Consider the following 17,508-nt stretch of genomic DNA (forward strand, 5'->3'; position numbering starts at 1 on the left):
CTGATTTAAGGGAGAGAGGAAGTAGGGTCAGAAAGTTTGTGAAGGGGATGTGAAAACAATATAGATACTAGTATTTAGAGAGTGAGAGATAGGTAGAGGGAGAGAGGAGAAAGAAAGTGAGAGAGAAGAGCCAACTTAGGGCTGAGTTTCTCATTATCTGCCAGTGACTCCCTGTAGAACCTTACAGGCACAATTCAGGCTCTCCTGTAGCCATCCATCCCTTCTTGTTATGCCGAGCCAGCCAATGTTGAGAAAAGCAGCAAGGGTCACAATGATGGAAGACATCTGCAACATTGGTAGTTATAAAGTGGTATGGAGTGGGAGGGCTAGAAGAGTTATTATAAAGAATGAATACGCGTCATTCTGTTCTCTAGCCTCAACAGCTTCAAGAGAGGAACTCTTGCTGGCCAAGAAGACCAATGTCAGTTCAGCTTGAGCAGGTGAAAGCTTGCCTGATTCTGCAAAAGGATGAGATTACGCTTTTGGGTTAGAAGTGGTTGCGGGCTACTGCATACTAAGAAACCGTTTATTGAGGTTTGGTTGGATTACTCGATCTTCTCCCACCTCAAAATCAGCTGCTAATTCAGTGTTCTATACCAATGAGCTATTTTTGTCCTCCCTGCCCCTTCCAGCGAATGGGTCCCCCTGACTAACAAAAGTGATTCAAACAGATTTGTATACCTTTTCATAGGAGACTTCATGACGTATTTTATACTGTGCCAATGCAAGGTAGATTGAGTAATGATCTGGACAGCCCCATACTGGAGAACTGCAGTGCCTGTCAACCTGATCCCTTCTGCTGGGATGGTTAAACAACATCAAGATTTAAAAGTATTAAACCGCAAGAGTTGGCTGGAGTAAGGCCGAAGGCTCCAATGTTTGGGAGTTACACAGTTCTCAGTCTTTTCATGTTTCTCTCAAAGAGCGAAGGGCCCTCTTATTTCTCCTTCTCATTCATATATGGAATTGAATGAGAGCTAATCAAAACATGAATTAGAGCTGGAAGTAGGAATGCAGCAGAAGACCCAGCAAACGCATTTCAAAGTTGCTCTTCTAAGGATACTTTAGTACTTGACAGATCAATTTAATCCTACAGGTGCTCTAAAATGAAGAATGCATTTCAGTCATCCATGCAGAAAATCACACAGCCATCTATTCTAGGCTGCACAGAGTTTTTAGTCCCCTCCACCTGCTAGATTGTTGTTGCAATATGTCGCAATTCTGGAGAATTGTCTGCTATGCTAGAATGCCCGGCCCAGTTCAAATGTTCATTGTACTTCCTGCAAAAATATCAAAAGAAAAACAAAGATTTGTTTTGGAAAATAATTCATTACCATCTTGTAAAAATCAAAACGTTCACATTTGAGTCAAAAAAAGAGAGGCTAGGTCTCACTATTTTGCTCAGGCTGTGTTACACCTACTGCGCTGAGGTGCTGTCCTGCTACCGATGGGCATGGAAGCTTTGGCCTGCTCTGTTTTCAGCCTGGGTCGGTGCACCTCTCATTACACAACCTGAAATTCTAGAGCTCCCTCTAGAACACCATATTGATACCCAACGTAGCATGGACACCTGATCAACACAGCTGAGTGCAGCCCAGAACCCCTGAGCTCAAGCAATCCACAAGCCTCAGCCTCCCAAGTAGCTAGGACAACAGGCACAAGCCACCATGCCCGGCAAACACAGAACATGTCCTAATGATGAAATGCATTGCTTAAGTAAGGATAATGATAAAGTACGGTGTAATGAATTGATGGTATGCCAACCGTATTTCAAGAAAATCTATTTCACTATCCTTCAAAGAAAGGAAAATAATGTCTGATCAAGAAGCAGTGTGAATATGGGAAGGGCCTTTAAAAAAGATGTGGAGTTTCCTAAAGGAAAAGAAGAGGGTTGAACTGATTTAAGGGAGAGAGGAAGTAGGGTCAGAAAGTTTGTGAAGGGGATGTGAATACAATATAGATACTAGTATTTAGGGAGTGAGAGATAGGTAGAGGGAGAGAGGAGAAAGAAAGTGAGGGAGAAGAGCCAACTTAGGGCTGAGTTTCTCATTATCTGCCAGTGACTCCCTGTAGAACCTTACAGGCACAATTCAGGCTCTCCTGTAGCCATCCATCCCTTCTTGTTATGCCGAGCCAGCCAATGTTGAGAAAAGCAGCAAGGGTCACAATGATGGAAGACATCTGCCACATTGGAAGTTATAAAGTGGTATGGAGTGGGAGGGCTAGAAGAGTTATTATAAAGAATGAATATGCGTCATTCTGTTCTCTAGCCTCAACAGCTTCAAGAGAGTAACTCTTGCTGGCCGAGAAGACCAATGTCAGTTCAGCTTGAGCAGGTGAAAGCTTGCCTGATTCTGCAAAAGGATGAGATTACGCTTTTGGGTTAGAAGTGGTTGCGGGCTACTGCATACTAAGAAACCGTTTATTGAGGTCCGGTTGGATTACTCGATCTTCTCCCACCTCAAAATCAGCTGCTAATTCAGTGTTCTATACCAATGAGTTATTTTTGTCCTCCCTGCCCCTTCCAGCGAATGGATCCCCCTGACTAACAAAAGTGATTCAAACAGATTTGTATACCTTTTCATAGGAGACTTCATGACGTATTTTATACTGTGCCAATGCAAGGTAGATTGAGTAATGATCTGGACAGCCCCATACTGGAGAACTGCAGCGCCTGTCAACCTGATCCCTTCTGCTGGTATTGTTAAACAACCTCAAGATTTAAAAGTATTAAACCGCAAGAGTTGGCTGGAGTAAGGCCGAAGGCTCCAATGTTTGGGAGTTGCACAGTTCTCAGTCTTTTCATGTTTCTCTCAAAGAGCGAAGGGCCCTCTTATTTCTCCTTCTCATTCATATATGGAATTGAATGAGGGCTAATCAAAAAATGAATTAGAGCTGGACGTAGGAATGCAGCAGAAGACCCAGCAAACGCATTTCAAAGTTGCTCTTCTAAGGATACCTTTGTACTTGACAGATCAATTTAATCCTACAGGTGCTCTAAAATGAAGAATGCATTTCAGTCATCCTTGCAGAAAATCACACAGCCATCTATTCTAGGCTGCACAGAGTTTTCCGTCCTCTCCACCTGCTAGCTTGTTGTTGCAATATGTCTCAATTCTGGAGAATTGTCTGCTATGCTAGAATGCCCGGCCCAGTTCAAATGTTCATTGTACTTCCTGCAAAAATATCAAAAGAAAAACAAAGATTTGGTTTTGGAAAAATAATTCATTACCATCTTGTAAAAATCAAAACGTTCACATTTGAGTCAAAAAAAGAGAGGCTAGGTCTCACTATTTTGCTCAAGCTGTGTTACACCTACTGCTCTCAGGTGCTGTCCTGCTACGGATGGGCATGGAAGCTTTGGCCTGCTCTGTTTCCAGCCTGGGTCGGTGCACCTCTCATTACACAACCTGAAATTCTAGAGCTCCCTCTAGAACACCATATTGATACCCAGCGTGCATGGACACCTGATCAACACAGCTGAGTGCAGCCCAGAACCCCTGAGCTCAAGCAAACCACAAGCCTCAGCCTCCCAAGTAGCTAGGACAACAGGCACACGCCACCATGCCCGGCAAACACAGCACATGTCCTAATGATGAAATGCATTGCTTAAGTAAGGATAATGATAAAGTACGGTGTAATGAATTGATGGTATGCCAACCGTATTTCAAGAAAATCTATTTCACTATCCTTCAAAGAAAGGAAAATAATGTCTTATCAAGAAGCAGTGTGAATATGGGAAGGGCCTTTAAAAAAGATGTGGAGTTTCCTAAAGGAAAAGAAGAGGGTTTAACTGATTTAAGGGAGAGAGGAAGTAGGGTCAGAAAGTTTGTGAAGGGGATGTGAATACAATATAGATACTAGTATTTAGAGAGTGAGAGATAGGTAGAGGGAGAGAGGAGAAAGAAAGTGAGTGAGAAGAGCCAACTTAGGGCTGAGTTTCTCATTATCTGCCAGTGACTCCCTGTAGAACCTTACAGGCACAATTCAGGCTCTCCTGTAGCCATCCATCCCTTCTTGTTATGCCGAGCCAGCCAATGTTGAGAAAAGTAGCAAGGGTCACAATTATGGAAGACATCTGCAACATTGGAAGTTATAAAGTGGTATGGAGTGGGAGGGCTAGAAGAGTTATTATAAAGAATGAATACGCCTCATTCTGTTCTCTAGCCTCAACAGCTTCAAGAGAGGAACTCTTGCTGGCCGAGAAGACCAATGTCAGTTCAGCTTGAGCAGGTGAAAGCTTGCCTGATTCTGCAAAAGGATGAGATTACGCTTTTGGGTTAGAAGTGGTTGCGGGCTACTGCATACTAAGAAACCGTTTATTGAGGTCCGGTTGGATTACTCGATCTTCTCCCACCTCAAAATCAGCGGCTAATTCAGAGTTCTATACCAATGAGCTATTTTTGTCCTCCCTGCCCCTTCCAGCGAATGGGTCCCCCTGACTAACAAAAGTGATTCAAACAGATTTGTATACCTTTTCATAGGAGACTTCATGACGTATTTTATACTGTGCCAATGCAAGGTAGATTGAGTAATGATCTGGACAGCCCCATACTGGAGAACTGCAGCGCCTGTCAACCTGATCCCTTCTGCTGGGATTGTTAAACAACATCAAGATTTAAAAGTATTAAACCGCAAGAGTTGGCTGGAGTAAGGCCGAAGGCTCCAATGTTTGGGAGTTGCACAGTTCTCAGTCTTTTCATGTTTCTCTCAAAGAGTGAAGGGCCCTCTTATTTCTCCTTCTCATTCATATATGGAATTGAATGAGGGCTAATCAAAAAATGAATTAGAGCTGGACGTAGGAATGCAGCAGAAGACCCAGCAAACGCATTTCAAAGTTGCTCTTCTAAGGATACTTTTGTACTTGACAGATCAATTTAATCCTACAGGTGCTCTAAAATGAAGAATGCATTTCAGTCATTCTTGCAGAAAATCACACAGCCATCTATTCTAGGCTGCACAGAGTTTTCCGTCCTCTCCACCTGCTAGATTGTTGTTGCAATATGTTGCAATTCTGGAGAATTGTCTGCTATGCTAGAATGCCCGGCCCAGTTCAAATGTTCATTGTACTTCCTGCAAAAATATCAAAAGAAAAACAAAGATTTGGTTTTGGAAAAATAATTCATTACCATCTTGTAAAAATCAAAACGTTCACATTTGAGTCAAAAAAAGAGAGGCTAGGTCTCACTATTTTGCTCAAGCTGTGTTACACCTACTGCTCTCAGGTGCTGTCCTGCTACGGATGGGCATGGAAGCTTTGGCCTGCTCTGTTTCCAGCCTGGGTCGGTGCACCTCTCATTACACAACCTGAAATTCTAGAGCTCCCTCTAGAACACCATATTGATACCCAGCGTAGCATGGACACCTGATCAACACAGCTGAGTGCAGCCCAGAACCCCTGAGCTCAAGCAAACCACAAGCCTCAGCCTCCCAAGTAGCTAGGACAACAGGCACACGCCACCATGCCCGGCAAACACAGCACATGTCCTAATGATGAAATGCATTGCTTAAGTAAGGATAATGATAAAGTACGGTGTAATGAATTGATGGTATGCCAACCGTATTTCAAGAAAATCTATTTCACTATCCTTCAAAGAAAGGAAAATAATGTCTTATCAAGAAGCAGTGTGAATATGGGAAGGGCCTTTAAAAAAGATGTGGAGTTTCCTAAAGGAAAAGAAGAGGGTTTAACTGATTTAAGGGAGAGAGGAAGTAGGGTCAGAAAGTTTGTGAAGGGGATGTGAATACAATATAGATACTAGTATTTAGAGAGTGAGAGATAGGTAGAGGGAGAGAGGAGAAAGAAAGTGAGTGAGAAGAGCCAACTTAGGGCTGAGTTTCTCATTATCTGCCAGTGACTCCCTGTAGAACCTTACAGGCACAATTCAGGCTCTCCTGTAGCCATCCATCCCTTCTTGTTATGCCGAGCCAGCCAATGTTGAGAAAAGCAGCAAGGGTCACAATTATGGAAGACATCTGCCACATTGGAAGTTATAAAGTGGTATGGAGTGGGAGGGCTAGAAGAGTTATTATAAAGAATGAATACGCCTCATTCTGTTCTCTAGCCTCAACAGCTTCAAGAGAGGAACTCTTGCTGGCCGAGAAGACCAATGTCAGTTCAGCTTGAGCAGGTGAAAGCTTGCCTGATTCTGCAAAAGGATGAGATTACGCTTTTGGGTTAGAAGTGGTTGCGGGCTACTGCATACTAAGAAACCGTTTATTGAGGTCCGGTTGGATTACTCGATCTTCTCCCACCTCAAAATCAGCTGCTAATTCAGAGTTCTATACCAATGAGCTATTTTTGTCCTCCCTGCCCCTTCCAGCGAATGGGTCCCCCTGACTAACAAAAGTGATTCAAACAGATTTGTATACCTTTTCATAGGAGACTTCATGACGTATTTTATACTGTGCCAATGCAAGGTAGATTGAGTAATGATCTGGACAGCCCCATACTGGAGAACTGCAGCGCCTGTCAACCTGATCCCTTCTGCTGGGATTGTTAAACAACATCAAGATTTAAAAGTATTAAACCGCAAGAGTTGGCTGGAGTAAGGCCGAAGGCTCCAATGTTTGGGAGTTGCACAGTTCTCAGTCTTTTCATGTTTCTCTCAAAGAGTGAAGGGCCCTCTTATTTCTCCTTCTCATTCATATATGGAATTGAATGAGGGCTAATCAAAAAATGAATTAGAGCTGGACGTAGGAATGCAGCAGAAGACCCAGCAAACGCATTTCAAAGTTGCTCTTCTAAGGATACTTTTGTACTTGACAGATCAATTTAATCCTACAGGTGCTCTAAAATGAAGAATGCATTTCAGTCATTCTTGCAGAAAATCACACAGCCATCTATTCTAGGCTGCACAGAGTTTTCCGTCCTCTCCACCTGCTAGATTGTTGTTGCAATATGTTGCAATTCTGGAGAATTGTCTGCTATGCTAGAATGCCCGGCCCAGTTCAAATGTTCATTGTACTTCCTGCAAAAATATCAAAAGAAAAACAAAGATTTGGTTTTGGAAAAATAATTCATTACCATCTTGTAAAAATCAAAACGTTCACATTTGAGTCAAAAAAAGAGAGGCTAGGTCTCACTATTTTGCTCAGGCTGTGTTACACCTACTGCTCTCAGGTGCTGTCCTGCTACCGATGGGCATGGAAGCTTTGGCCTGCTCTGTTTACCTCTCATTACACAACCTGAAATTCTAGAGCTCCCTCTAGAACACCATATTGATACCCAGCGTAGCATGGACACCTAATCAACACAGCTGAGTGCAGCCAAGAACCCCTGAGCTCAAGCAATCCACAAGCCTCAGCCTCCCAAGTAGCTAGGACAACAGGCACACGCCACCATGCCCGGCAAACACAGCACATGTCCTAATGATGAAATGCATTGCTTAAGTAAGGATAATGATAAAGTACGGTGTAATGAATTGATGGTATGCCAACCGTATTTCAAGAAAATCTATTTCACTATCCTTCAAAGAAAGGAAAATAATGTCTTATCAAGAAGCAGTGTGAATATGGGAAGGGCCTTTAAAAAGATGTGGAGTTTCCTAAAGGAAAAGAAGAGGGTTGAACTGATTTAAGGGAGAGAGGAAGTAGGGTCAGAAAGTTTGTGAAGGGGATGTGAAAACAATATAGATACTAGTATTTAGTGAGTGAGAGATAGGTAGAGGGAGAGAGGAGAAAGAAAGTGAGAGAGAAGAGCCAACTTAGGGCTGAGTTTCTCATTATCTGCCAGTGACTCCCTGTAGAACCTTACAGGCACAATTCAGGCTCTCCTGTAGCCATCCATCCCTTCTTGTTATGCCGAGCCAGCCAATGTTGAGAAAAGCAGCAAGGGTCACAATGATGGAAGACATCTGCCACATTGGAAGTTATAAAGTGGTATGGAGTGGGAGGGCTAGAAGAGTTATTATAAAGAATGAATATGCGTCATTCTGTTCTCTAGCCTCATCAGCTTCAAGAGAGGAACTCTTGCTGGCCGAGAAGACCAATGTCAGTTCAGCTTGAGCAGGTGAAAGCTTGCCTGATTCTGCAAAAGGATGAGATTACGCTTTTGGGTTAGAAGTGGTTGCGGGCTACTGCATACTAAGAAACCGTTTATTGAGGTCCGGTTGGATTACTCGATCTTCTCCCACCTCAAAATCAGCGGCTAATTCAGAGTTCTATACCAATGAGCTATTTTTGTCCTCCCTGCCCCTTCCAGCGAATGGGTCCCCCTGACTAACAAAAGTGATTCAAACAGATTTGTATACCTTTTCATAGGAGACTTCATGACGTATTTTATACTGTGCCAATGCAAGGTAGATTGAGTAATGATCTGGACAGCCCCATACTGGAGAACTGCAGCGCCTGTCAACCTGATCCCTTCTGCTGGGATTGTTAAACAACATCAAGATTTAAAAGTATTAAACCGCAAGAGTTGGCTGGAGTAAGGCCGAAGGCTCCAATGTTTGGGAGTTACACAGTTCTCAGTCTTTTCATGTTTCTCTCAAAGAGCGAAGGGCCCTCTTATTTCTCCTTCTCATTCATATATGGAATTGAATGAGAGCTAATCAAAACATGAATTAGAGCTGGAAGTAGGAATGCAGCAGAAGACCCAGCAAACGCATTTCAAAGTTGCTCTTCTAAGGATACTTTAGTACTTGACAGATCAATTTAATCCTACAGGTGCTCTAAAATGAAGAATGCATTTCAGTCATCCATGCAGAAAATCACACAGCCATCTATTCTAGGCTGCACAGAGTTTTCAGTCCCCTCCACCTGCTAGATTGTTGTTGCAATATGTCGCAATTCTGGAGAATTGTCTGCTATGCTAGAATGCCCGGCCCAGTTCAAATGTTCATTGTACTTCCTGCAAAAATATCAAAAGAAAAACAAAGATTTGGTTTGGAAAATAATTCATTACCATCTTGTAAAAATCAAAACGTTCACATTTGAGTCAAAAAAAGAGAGGCTAGGTCTCACTATTTTGCTCAGGCTGTGTTACACCTACTGCTCTGAGGTGCTGTCCTGCTACCGATGGGCATGGAAGCTTTGGCCTGCTCTGTTTTCAGCCTGGGTCGGTGCACCTCTCATTACACAACCTGAAATTCTAGAGCTCCCTCTAGAACACCATATTGATACCCAACGTAGCATGGACACCTGATCAACACAGCTGAGTGCAGCCCAGAACCCCTGAGCTCAAGCAATCCACAAGCCTCAGCCTCCCAAGTAGCTAGGACAACAGGCACACGCCACCATGCCCGGCAAACACAGCACATGTCCTAATGATGAAATGCATTGCTTAAGTAAGGATAATGATAAAGTACGGTGTAATGAATTGATGGTATGCCAACCGTATTTCAAGAAAATCTATTTCACTATCCTTCAAAGAAAGGAAAATAATGTCTGATCAAGAAGCAGTGTGAATATGGGAAGGGCCTTTAAAAAAGATGTGGAGTTTCCTAAAGGAAAAGAAGAGGGTTGAACTGATTTAAGAGAGAGAGGAAGTAGGGTCAGAAAGTTTGTGAAGGGGATGTGAATACAATATAGATACTAGTATTTAGTGAGTGAGAGATAGGTAGAGGGAGAGAGGAGAAAGAAAGTGAGGGAGAAGAGCCAACTTAGGGCTGAGTTTCTAATTATCTGCCAGTGACTCCCTGTAGAACCTTACAGGCACAATTCAGGCTCTCCTGTAGCCATCCATCCCTTCTTGTTATGCCGAGCCAGCCAATGTTGAGAAAAGCAGCAAGGGTCACAATGATGGAAGACATCTGCCACATTGGAAGTTATAAAGTGGTATGGAGTGGGAGGGCTAGAAGAGTTATTATAAAGAATGAATATGCGTCATTCTGTTCTCTAGCCTCAACAGCTTCAAGAGAGTAACTCTTGCTGGCCAAGAAGACCAATGTCAGTTCAGCTTGAGCAGGTGAAAGCTTGCCTGATTCTGCAAAAGGATGAGATTACGCTTTTGGGTTAGAAGTGGTTGCGGGCTACTGCATACTAAGAAACCGTTTATTGAGGTCCGGTTGGATTACTCGATCTTCTCCCACCTCAAAATCAGCTGTTAATTCAGTGTTCTATACCAATGAGCTATTTTTGTCCTCCCTGCCCCTTCCAGCGAATGGGTCCCCCTGACTAACAAAAGTGATTCAAACAGATTTGTATACCTTTTCATAGGAGACTTCATGACGTATTTTATACTGTGCCAATGCAAGGTAGATTGAGTAATGATCTGGACAGCCCCATACTGGAGAACTGCAGCGCCTGTCAACCTGATCCCTTCTGCTGGTATTGTTAAACAACATCAAGATTTAAAAGTATTTAACCGCAAGAGTTGGCTGGAGTAAGGCCGAAGGCTCCAATGTTTGGGAGTTGCACAGTTCTCAGTCTTTTCATGTTTCTCTCAAAGAGTGAAGGGCCCTCTTATTTCTCCTTCTCATTCATATATGGAATTGAATGAGGGCTAATCAAAAAATGAATTAGAGCTGGACGTAGGAATGCAGCAGAAGACCCAGCAAACGCATTTCAAAGTTGCTCTTCTAAGGATACTTTTGTACTTGACAGATCAATTTAATCCTACAGGTGCTCTAAAATGAAGAATGCATTTCAGTCATTCTTGCAGAAAATCACACAGCCATCTATTCTAGGCTGCACAGAGTTTTCCGTCCTCTCCACCTGCTAGATTGTTGTTGCAATATGTTGCAATTCTGGAGAATTGTCTGCTATGCTAGAATGCCCGGCCCAGTTCAAATGTTCATTGTACTTCCTGCAAAAATATCAAAAGAAAAACAAAGATTTGGTTTTGGAAAAATAATTCATTACCATCTTGTAAAAATCAAAACGTTCACATTTGAGTCAAAAAAAGAGAGGCTAGGTCTCACTATTTTGCTCAGGCTGTGTTACACCTACTGCTCTCAGGTGCTGTCCTGCTACCGATGGGCATGGAAGCTTTGGCCTGCTCTGTTTTCAGCCTGGGTTGGTGCACCTCTCATTACTCAACCTGAAATTCTAGAGCTCCCTCTAGAACACCATATTGATACCCAGCGTAGCATGGACACCTGATCAACACAGCTGAGTGCAGCCAAGAACCCCTGAGCTCAAGCAATCCACAAGCCTCAGCATCCCAAGTAGCTAGGACAACAGGCACACGCCACCATGCCCGGCAAACACAGCACATGTCCTAATGATGAAATGCATTGCTTAAGTAAGGATAATGATAAAGTACGGTGTAATGAATTGATGGTATGCCAACTGTATTTCAAGAAAATCTATTTCACTATCCTTCAAAGAAAGGAAAATAATGTCTTATCAAGAAGCAGTGTGAATATGGGAAGGGCCTTTAAAAAGATGTGGAGTTTCCTAAAGGAAAAGAAGAGGGTTGAACTGATTTAAGGGAGAGAGGAAGTAGGGTCAGAAAGTTTGTGAAGGGGATGTGAAAACAATATAGATACTAGTATTTAGTGAGTGAGAGATAGGTAGAGGGAGAGAGGAGAATGAAAGTGAGAGAGAAGAGCCAACTTAGGGCTGAGTTTCTCATTATCTGCCAGTGACTCCCTGTAGAACCTTACAGGCACAATTCAGGCTCTCCTGTAGCCATCCATCCCTTCTTGTTATGCCGAGCCAGCCAATGTTGAGAAAAGCAGCAAGGGTCACAATGATGGAAGACATCTGCCACATTGGAAGTTATAAAGTGGTATGGAGTGGGAGGGCTAGAAGAGTTATTATAAAGAATGAATATGCGTCATTCTGTTCTCTAGCCTCATCAGCTTCAAGAGAGGAACTCTTGCTGGCCGAGAAGACCAATGTCAGTTCAGCTTGAGCAGGTGAAAGCTTGCCTGATTCTGCAAAAGGATGAGATTACGCTTTTGGGTTAGAAGTGGTTGCGGGCTACTGCATACTAAGAAACCGTTTATTGAGGTCCGGTTGGATTACTCGATCTTCTCCCACCTCAAAATCAGCTGCTAATTCAGTGTTCTATACCAATGAGCTATTTTTGTCCTCCCTGCCCCTTCCAGCGAATGGGTCCCCCTGACTAACAAAAGTGATTCAAACAGATTTGTATACCTTTTCATAGGAGACTTCATAACATATTTTATACTGTGCCAATGCAAGGTAGATTGAGTAATGATCTGGACAGCCCCATACTGGAGAACTGCAGCGCCTGTCAACCTGATCCCTTCTGCTGGTATTGTTAAACAACATCAAGGTTTAAAAGTATTAAACCGCAAGAGTTGGCTGGAGTAAGGCCGAAGGCTCCAATGTTTGGGAGTTGCACAGTTCTCAGTCTTTTCATGTTTCTCTCAAAGAGCGAAGGGCCCTCTTATTTCTCCTTCTCATTCATATATGGAATTGAATGAGGGCTAATCAAAAAATGAATTAGAGCTGGACGTAGGAATGCAGCAGAAGACCCAGCAAACGCATTTCAAAGTTGCTCTTCTAAGGATACCTTTGTACTTGACAGATCAATTTAATCCTACAGGTGCTCTAAAATGAAGAATGCATTTCAGTCATCCTTGCAGAAAATCACACAGCCATCTATTCTAGGCTGCACAGAGTTTTCCGTCCTCTCCACCTGCTAGCTTGTTGTTGCAATATGTCGCAATTCTGGAGAATTGTCTGCTATGCTAGAATGCCCGGCCCAGTTCAAATGTTCATTGTACTTCCTGCAAAAATATCAAAAGAAAAACAAAGATTTGGTTTTGGAAAAATAATTCATTACCATCTTGTAAAAATCAAAACGTTCACATTTGAGTCAAAAAAAGAGAGGCTAGGTCTCACTATTTTGCTCAAGCTGTGTTACACCTACTGCTCTCAGGTGCTGTCCTGCTACCGATGGGCATGGAAGCTTTGGCCTGCTCTGTTTCCAGCCTGGGTCGGTGCACCTCTCATTACACAACCTGAAATTCTAGAGCTCCCTCTAGAACACCATATTGATACCCAACGTAGCATGGACACCTGATCAACACAGCTGAGTGCAGCCCAGAACCCCTGAGCTCAAGCAATCCACAAGCCTCAGCCTCCCAAGTAGCTAGGACAACAGGCACACGCCACCATGCCCGGCAAACACAGCACATGTCCTAATGATGAAATGCATTGCTTAAGTAAGGATAATGATAAAGTACGGTGTAATGAATTGATGGTATGCCAACCGTATTTCAAGAAAATCTATTTCACTATCCTTCAAAGAAAGGAAAATAATGTCTTATCAAGAAGCAGTGTGAATATGGAAAGGGCCTTTAAAAAAGATGTGGAGTTTCCTAAAGGAAAAGAAGAGGGTTGAACTGATTTAAGGGAGAGTGGAAGTAGGGTCAGAAAGTTAGTGAAGGGGATGTGAATACAATATAGATACTAGTATTTAGAGAGTGAGAGATAGGTAGAGGGAGAGAGGAGAAAGAAAGTGAGAGAGAAGAGCCAACTTAGGGCTGAGTTTCTCATTATCTGCCAGTGACTCCCTGTAGAACCTTACAGGCACAATTTAGGCTCTCCTGTAGCCATCCATCCCTTCTTGTTATGCCGAGCCAGCCAATGTTGAGAAAAGCAGCAAGGGTCACAATGATGGAAGACATCTGCAACATTGGAAGTTATAAAGTGGTATGGAGTGGGAGGGCTAGAAGAGTTATTATAAAGAATGAATACGCGTCATTCTGTTCTCTAGCCTCAACAGCTTCAAGAGAGGAACTCTTGCTGGCCAAGAAGACCAATGTCAGTTCAGCTTGAGCAGGTGAAAGCTTGCCTGATTCTGCAAAAGGATGAGATTACGCTTTTGGGTTAGAAGTGGTTGCGGGCTACTGCATACTAAGAAACCGTTTATTGAGGTCCGGTTGGATTACTCGATCTTCTCCCACCTCAAAATCAGCTGCTAATTCAGTGTTCTATACCAATGAGCTATTTTTGTCCTCCCTGCCCCTTCCAGCGAATGGATCCCCCTGACTAACAAAAGTGATTCAAACAGATTTGTATACCTTTTCATAGGAGACTTCATGACGTATTTTATACTGTGCCAATGCAAGGTAGATTGAGTAATGATCTGGACAGCCCCATACTGGAGAACTGCAGCGCCTGTCAACCTGATCCCTTCTGCTGGTATTGTTAAACAACCTCAAGATTTAAAAGTATTAAACCGCAAGAGTTGGCTGGAGTAAGGCCGAAGGCTCCAATGTTTGGGAGTTGCACAGTTCTCAGTCTTTTCATGTTTCTCTCAAAGAGCGAAGGGCCCTCTTATTTCTCCTTCTCATTCATATATGGAATTGAATGAGGGCTAATCAAAAAATGAATTAGAGCTGGACGTAGGAATGCAGCAGAAGACCCAGCAAACGCATTTCAAAGTTGCTCTTCTAAGGATACCTTTGTACTTGACAGATCAATTTAATCCTACAGGTGCTCTAAAATGAAGAATGCATTTCAGTCATCCTTGCAGAAAATCACACAGCCATCTATTCTAGGCTGCACAGAGTTTTCCGTCCTCTCCACCTGCTAGCTTGTTGTTGCAATATGTCTCAATTCTGGAGAATTGTCTGCTATGCTAGAATGCCCGGCCCAGTTCAAATGTTCATTGTACTTCCTGCAAAAATATCAAAAGAAAAACAAAGATTTGGTTTTGGAAAAATAATTCATTACCATCTTGTAAAAATCAAAACGTTCACATTTGAGTCAAAAAAAGAGAGGCTAGGTCTCATTATTTTGCTCGGGCTGTGTTTCACCTACTGCTCTCAGGTGATGTCCTGCTACCGATGGTCATGGAAGCTTTGGCCTGCTCTGTTTCCAGCCTGGGTCGGTGCACCTCTCATTACACAACCTGAAATTTCAGAGCTCCCTCTAGAACACCATATTGATACCCAACGTAGCATGGACACCTGATCAACACAGCTGAGTGCAGCCCAGAACCCCTGAGCTCAAGCAATCCACAAGCCTCAGCCTCCCAAGTAGCTAGGACAACAGGCACACGCCACCATGCCCGGCAAACACAGCACATGTCCTAATGATGAAATGCATTGCTTAAGTAAGGATAATGATAAAGTACGGTGTAATGAATTGATGGTATGCCAACCGTATTTCAAGAAAATCTATTTCACTATCCTTCAAAGAAAGGAAAATAATGTCTTATCAAGAAGCAGTGTGAATATGGGAAGGGCCTTTAAAAAAGATGTGGAGTTTCCTAAAGGAAAAGAAGAGGGTTGAACTGATTTAAGGGAGAGAGGAAGTAGGGTCAGAAAGTTTGTGAAGGGGATGTGAATACAATATAGATACTAGTATTTAGTGAGTGAGAGATAGGTAGAGGGAGAGAGGAGAAAGAAAGTGAGGGAGAAGAGCCAACTTAGGGCTGAGTTTCTCGTTATCTGCCAGTGACTCCCTGTAGAACCTTACAGGCACAATTCAGGCTCTCCTGTAGCCATCCATCCCTTCTTGTTATGCCGAGCCAGCCAATGTTGAGAAAAGTAGCAAGGGTCACAATTATGGAAGACATCTGCAACATTGGAAGTTATAAAGTGGTATGGAGTGGGAGGGCTAGAAGAGTTATTATAAAGAATGAATACGCCTCATTCTGTTCTCTAGCCTCAACAGCTTCAAGAGAGGAACTCTTGCTGGCCAAGAAGACCAATGTCAGTTCAGCTTGAGCAGGTAAAAGCTTGCCTGATTCTACAAAAGGATGAGATTACGCTTTTGGGTTAGAAGTGGTTGCGGGCTACTGCATACTAAGAAACCGTTTATTGAGGTCCGGTTGGATTACTCGATCTTCTCCCACCTCAAAATCAGCTGCTAATTCAGTGTTCTATACCAATGAGCTATTTTTGTCCTCCCTGCCCCTTCCAGTGAATGGGTCCCCCTGACTAACAAAAGTGATTCAAACAGATTTGTATACCTTTTCATAGGAGACTTCATGACGTATTTTATACTGTGCCAATGCAAGGTAGATTGAGTAATGATCTGGACAGCCCCATACTGGAGAACTGCAGCGCCTGTCAACCTGATCCCTTCTGCTGGTATTGTTAAACAACATCACGATTTAAAAGTATTAAACCGCAAGAGTTGGCTGGAGTAAGGCCGAAGGCTCCAATGTTTGGGAGTTGCACAGTTCTCAGTCTTTTCATGTTTCTCTCAAAGAGCGAAGGGCCCTCTTATTTCTCCTTCTCATTCATATATGGAATTGAATGAGGGCTAATCAAAACATGAATTAGAGCTGGACGTAGGAATGCAGCAGAAGACCCAGCAAATGCATTTCAAAGTTGCTCTTCTAAGGATACTTTTGTACTTGACGGATCAATTTAATCCTACAGGTGCTCTAAAATGAAGAATGCATTTCAGTCATTCTTGCAGAAAATCACACAGCCATCTATTCTAGGCTGCACAGAGTTTTCCGTCCTCTCCACCTGCTAGCTTGTTGTTGCAATATGTTGCAATTCTGGAGAATTGTCTGCTATGCTAGAATGCCCGGCCCAGTTCAAATGTTCATTGTACTTCCTGCAAAAATATCAAAAGAAAAACAAAGATTTGGTTTTGGAAAAATAATTCATTACCATCTTGTAAAAATCAAAACGTTCACATTTGAGTCAAAAAAAGAGAGGCTAGGTCTCACTATTTTGCTCAAGCTGTGTTACGCCTACTGCTCTCAGGTGCTGTCCTGCTACGGATGGGCATGGAAGCTTTGGCCTGCTCTGTTTCCAGCCTGGGTCGGTGCACCTCTCATTACACAACCTGAAATTCTAGAGCTCCCTCTAGAACACCATATTGATACCCAGCGTAGCATGGACACCTGATCAACACAGCTGAGTGCAGCCCAGAACCCCTGAGCTCAAGCAATCCACAAGCCTCAGCCTCCCAAGTAGCTAGGACAACAGGCACACGCCACCATGCCCGGCAAACACAGCACATGTCCTAATGATGAAATGCATTGCTTAAGTAAGGATAATGATAAAGTACGGTGTAATGAATTGATGGTATGCCAACCGTATTTCAAGAAAATCTATTTCACTATCCTTCAAAGAAAGGAAAATAATGTCTTATCAAGAAGCAGTGTGAATATGGGAAGGGCCTTTAAAAAGATGTGGAGTTTCCTAAAGGAAAAGAAGAGGGTTGAACTGATTTAAGGGAGAGAGGAAGTAGGGTCAGAAAGTTTGTGAAGGGGATGTGAAAACAATATAGATACTAGTATTTATAGAGTGAGAGATAGGTAGAGGGAGAGAGGAGATAGAAAGTGAGGGAGAAGAGCCAACTTAGGGCTGAGTTTCTCATTATCTGCCAGTGACTCCCTGTAGAACCTTACAGGCACAATTCAGGCTCTCCTGTAGCCATCCATCCCTTCTTGTTATGCCGAGCCAGCCAATGTTGAGAAAAGCAGCAAGGGTCACAATGATGGAAGACATCTGCCACATTGGAAGTTATAAAGTGGTATGGAGTGGGAGGGCTAGAAGAGTTATTATAAAGAATGAATACGCGTCATTCTGTTCTCTAGCCTCAACAGCTTCAAGAGAGGAACTCTTGCTGGCCGAGAAGACCAATGTCAGTTCAGCTTGAGCAGGTGAAAGCTTG

The 17,508-nt window shown here is 43.0% G+C and overlaps 8 non-coding genes and 1 pseudogene across 8 annotated transcripts; all 9 read right to left on the reverse strand.

Annotated features, from left to right (window-relative positions):
- Positions 1-1,376: 1,376 nt before the first annotated feature.
- On the reverse strand, positions 1,377-1,676 carry LOC147734059 (signal recognition particle RNA). The gene has a single exon (XR_015308239.1).
- A 1,598-nt stretch (positions 1,677-3,274) lies between these two features.
- On the reverse strand, positions 3,275-3,573 carry LOC147734060 (signal recognition particle RNA). The gene has a single exon (XR_015307703.1).
- A 1,598-nt stretch (positions 3,574-5,171) lies between these two features.
- Positions 5,172-5,471, reverse strand: LOC147734061 (signal recognition particle RNA). The gene has a single exon (XR_015308043.1).
- Positions 5,472-7,069: 1,598 nt separating this feature from the next.
- LOC147734062 (signal recognition particle RNA) lies at positions 7,070-7,352 on the reverse strand (annotated as a pseudogene).
- Positions 7,353-8,947: 1,595 nt separating this feature from the next.
- On the reverse strand, positions 8,948-9,247 carry LOC147734063 (signal recognition particle RNA). The gene has a single exon (XR_015308052.1).
- Positions 9,248-10,845: 1,598 nt separating this feature from the next.
- Positions 10,846-11,145, reverse strand: LOC147734064 (signal recognition particle RNA). Its single transcript, XR_015307738.1, has one exon.
- Positions 11,146-12,742: 1,597 nt separating this feature from the next.
- Positions 12,743-13,042, reverse strand: LOC147734065 (signal recognition particle RNA). Its single transcript, XR_015307744.1, has one exon.
- A 1,598-nt stretch (positions 13,043-14,640) lies between these two features.
- On the reverse strand, positions 14,641-14,940 carry LOC147734066 (signal recognition particle RNA). The gene has a single exon (XR_015307753.1).
- A 1,598-nt stretch (positions 14,941-16,538) lies between these two features.
- Positions 16,539-16,838, reverse strand: LOC147734067 (signal recognition particle RNA). The gene has a single exon (XR_015308148.1).
- Positions 16,839-17,508: the final 670 nt, after the last annotated feature.

Source organism: Lissotriton vulgaris, chromosome 1_2 (assembly GCF_964263255.1).
Source record: "Lissotriton vulgaris chromosome 1_2, aLisVul1.2, whole genome shotgun sequence".
Taxonomy (NCBI): domain Eukaryota; kingdom Metazoa; phylum Chordata; class Amphibia; order Caudata; family Salamandridae; genus Lissotriton; species Lissotriton vulgaris.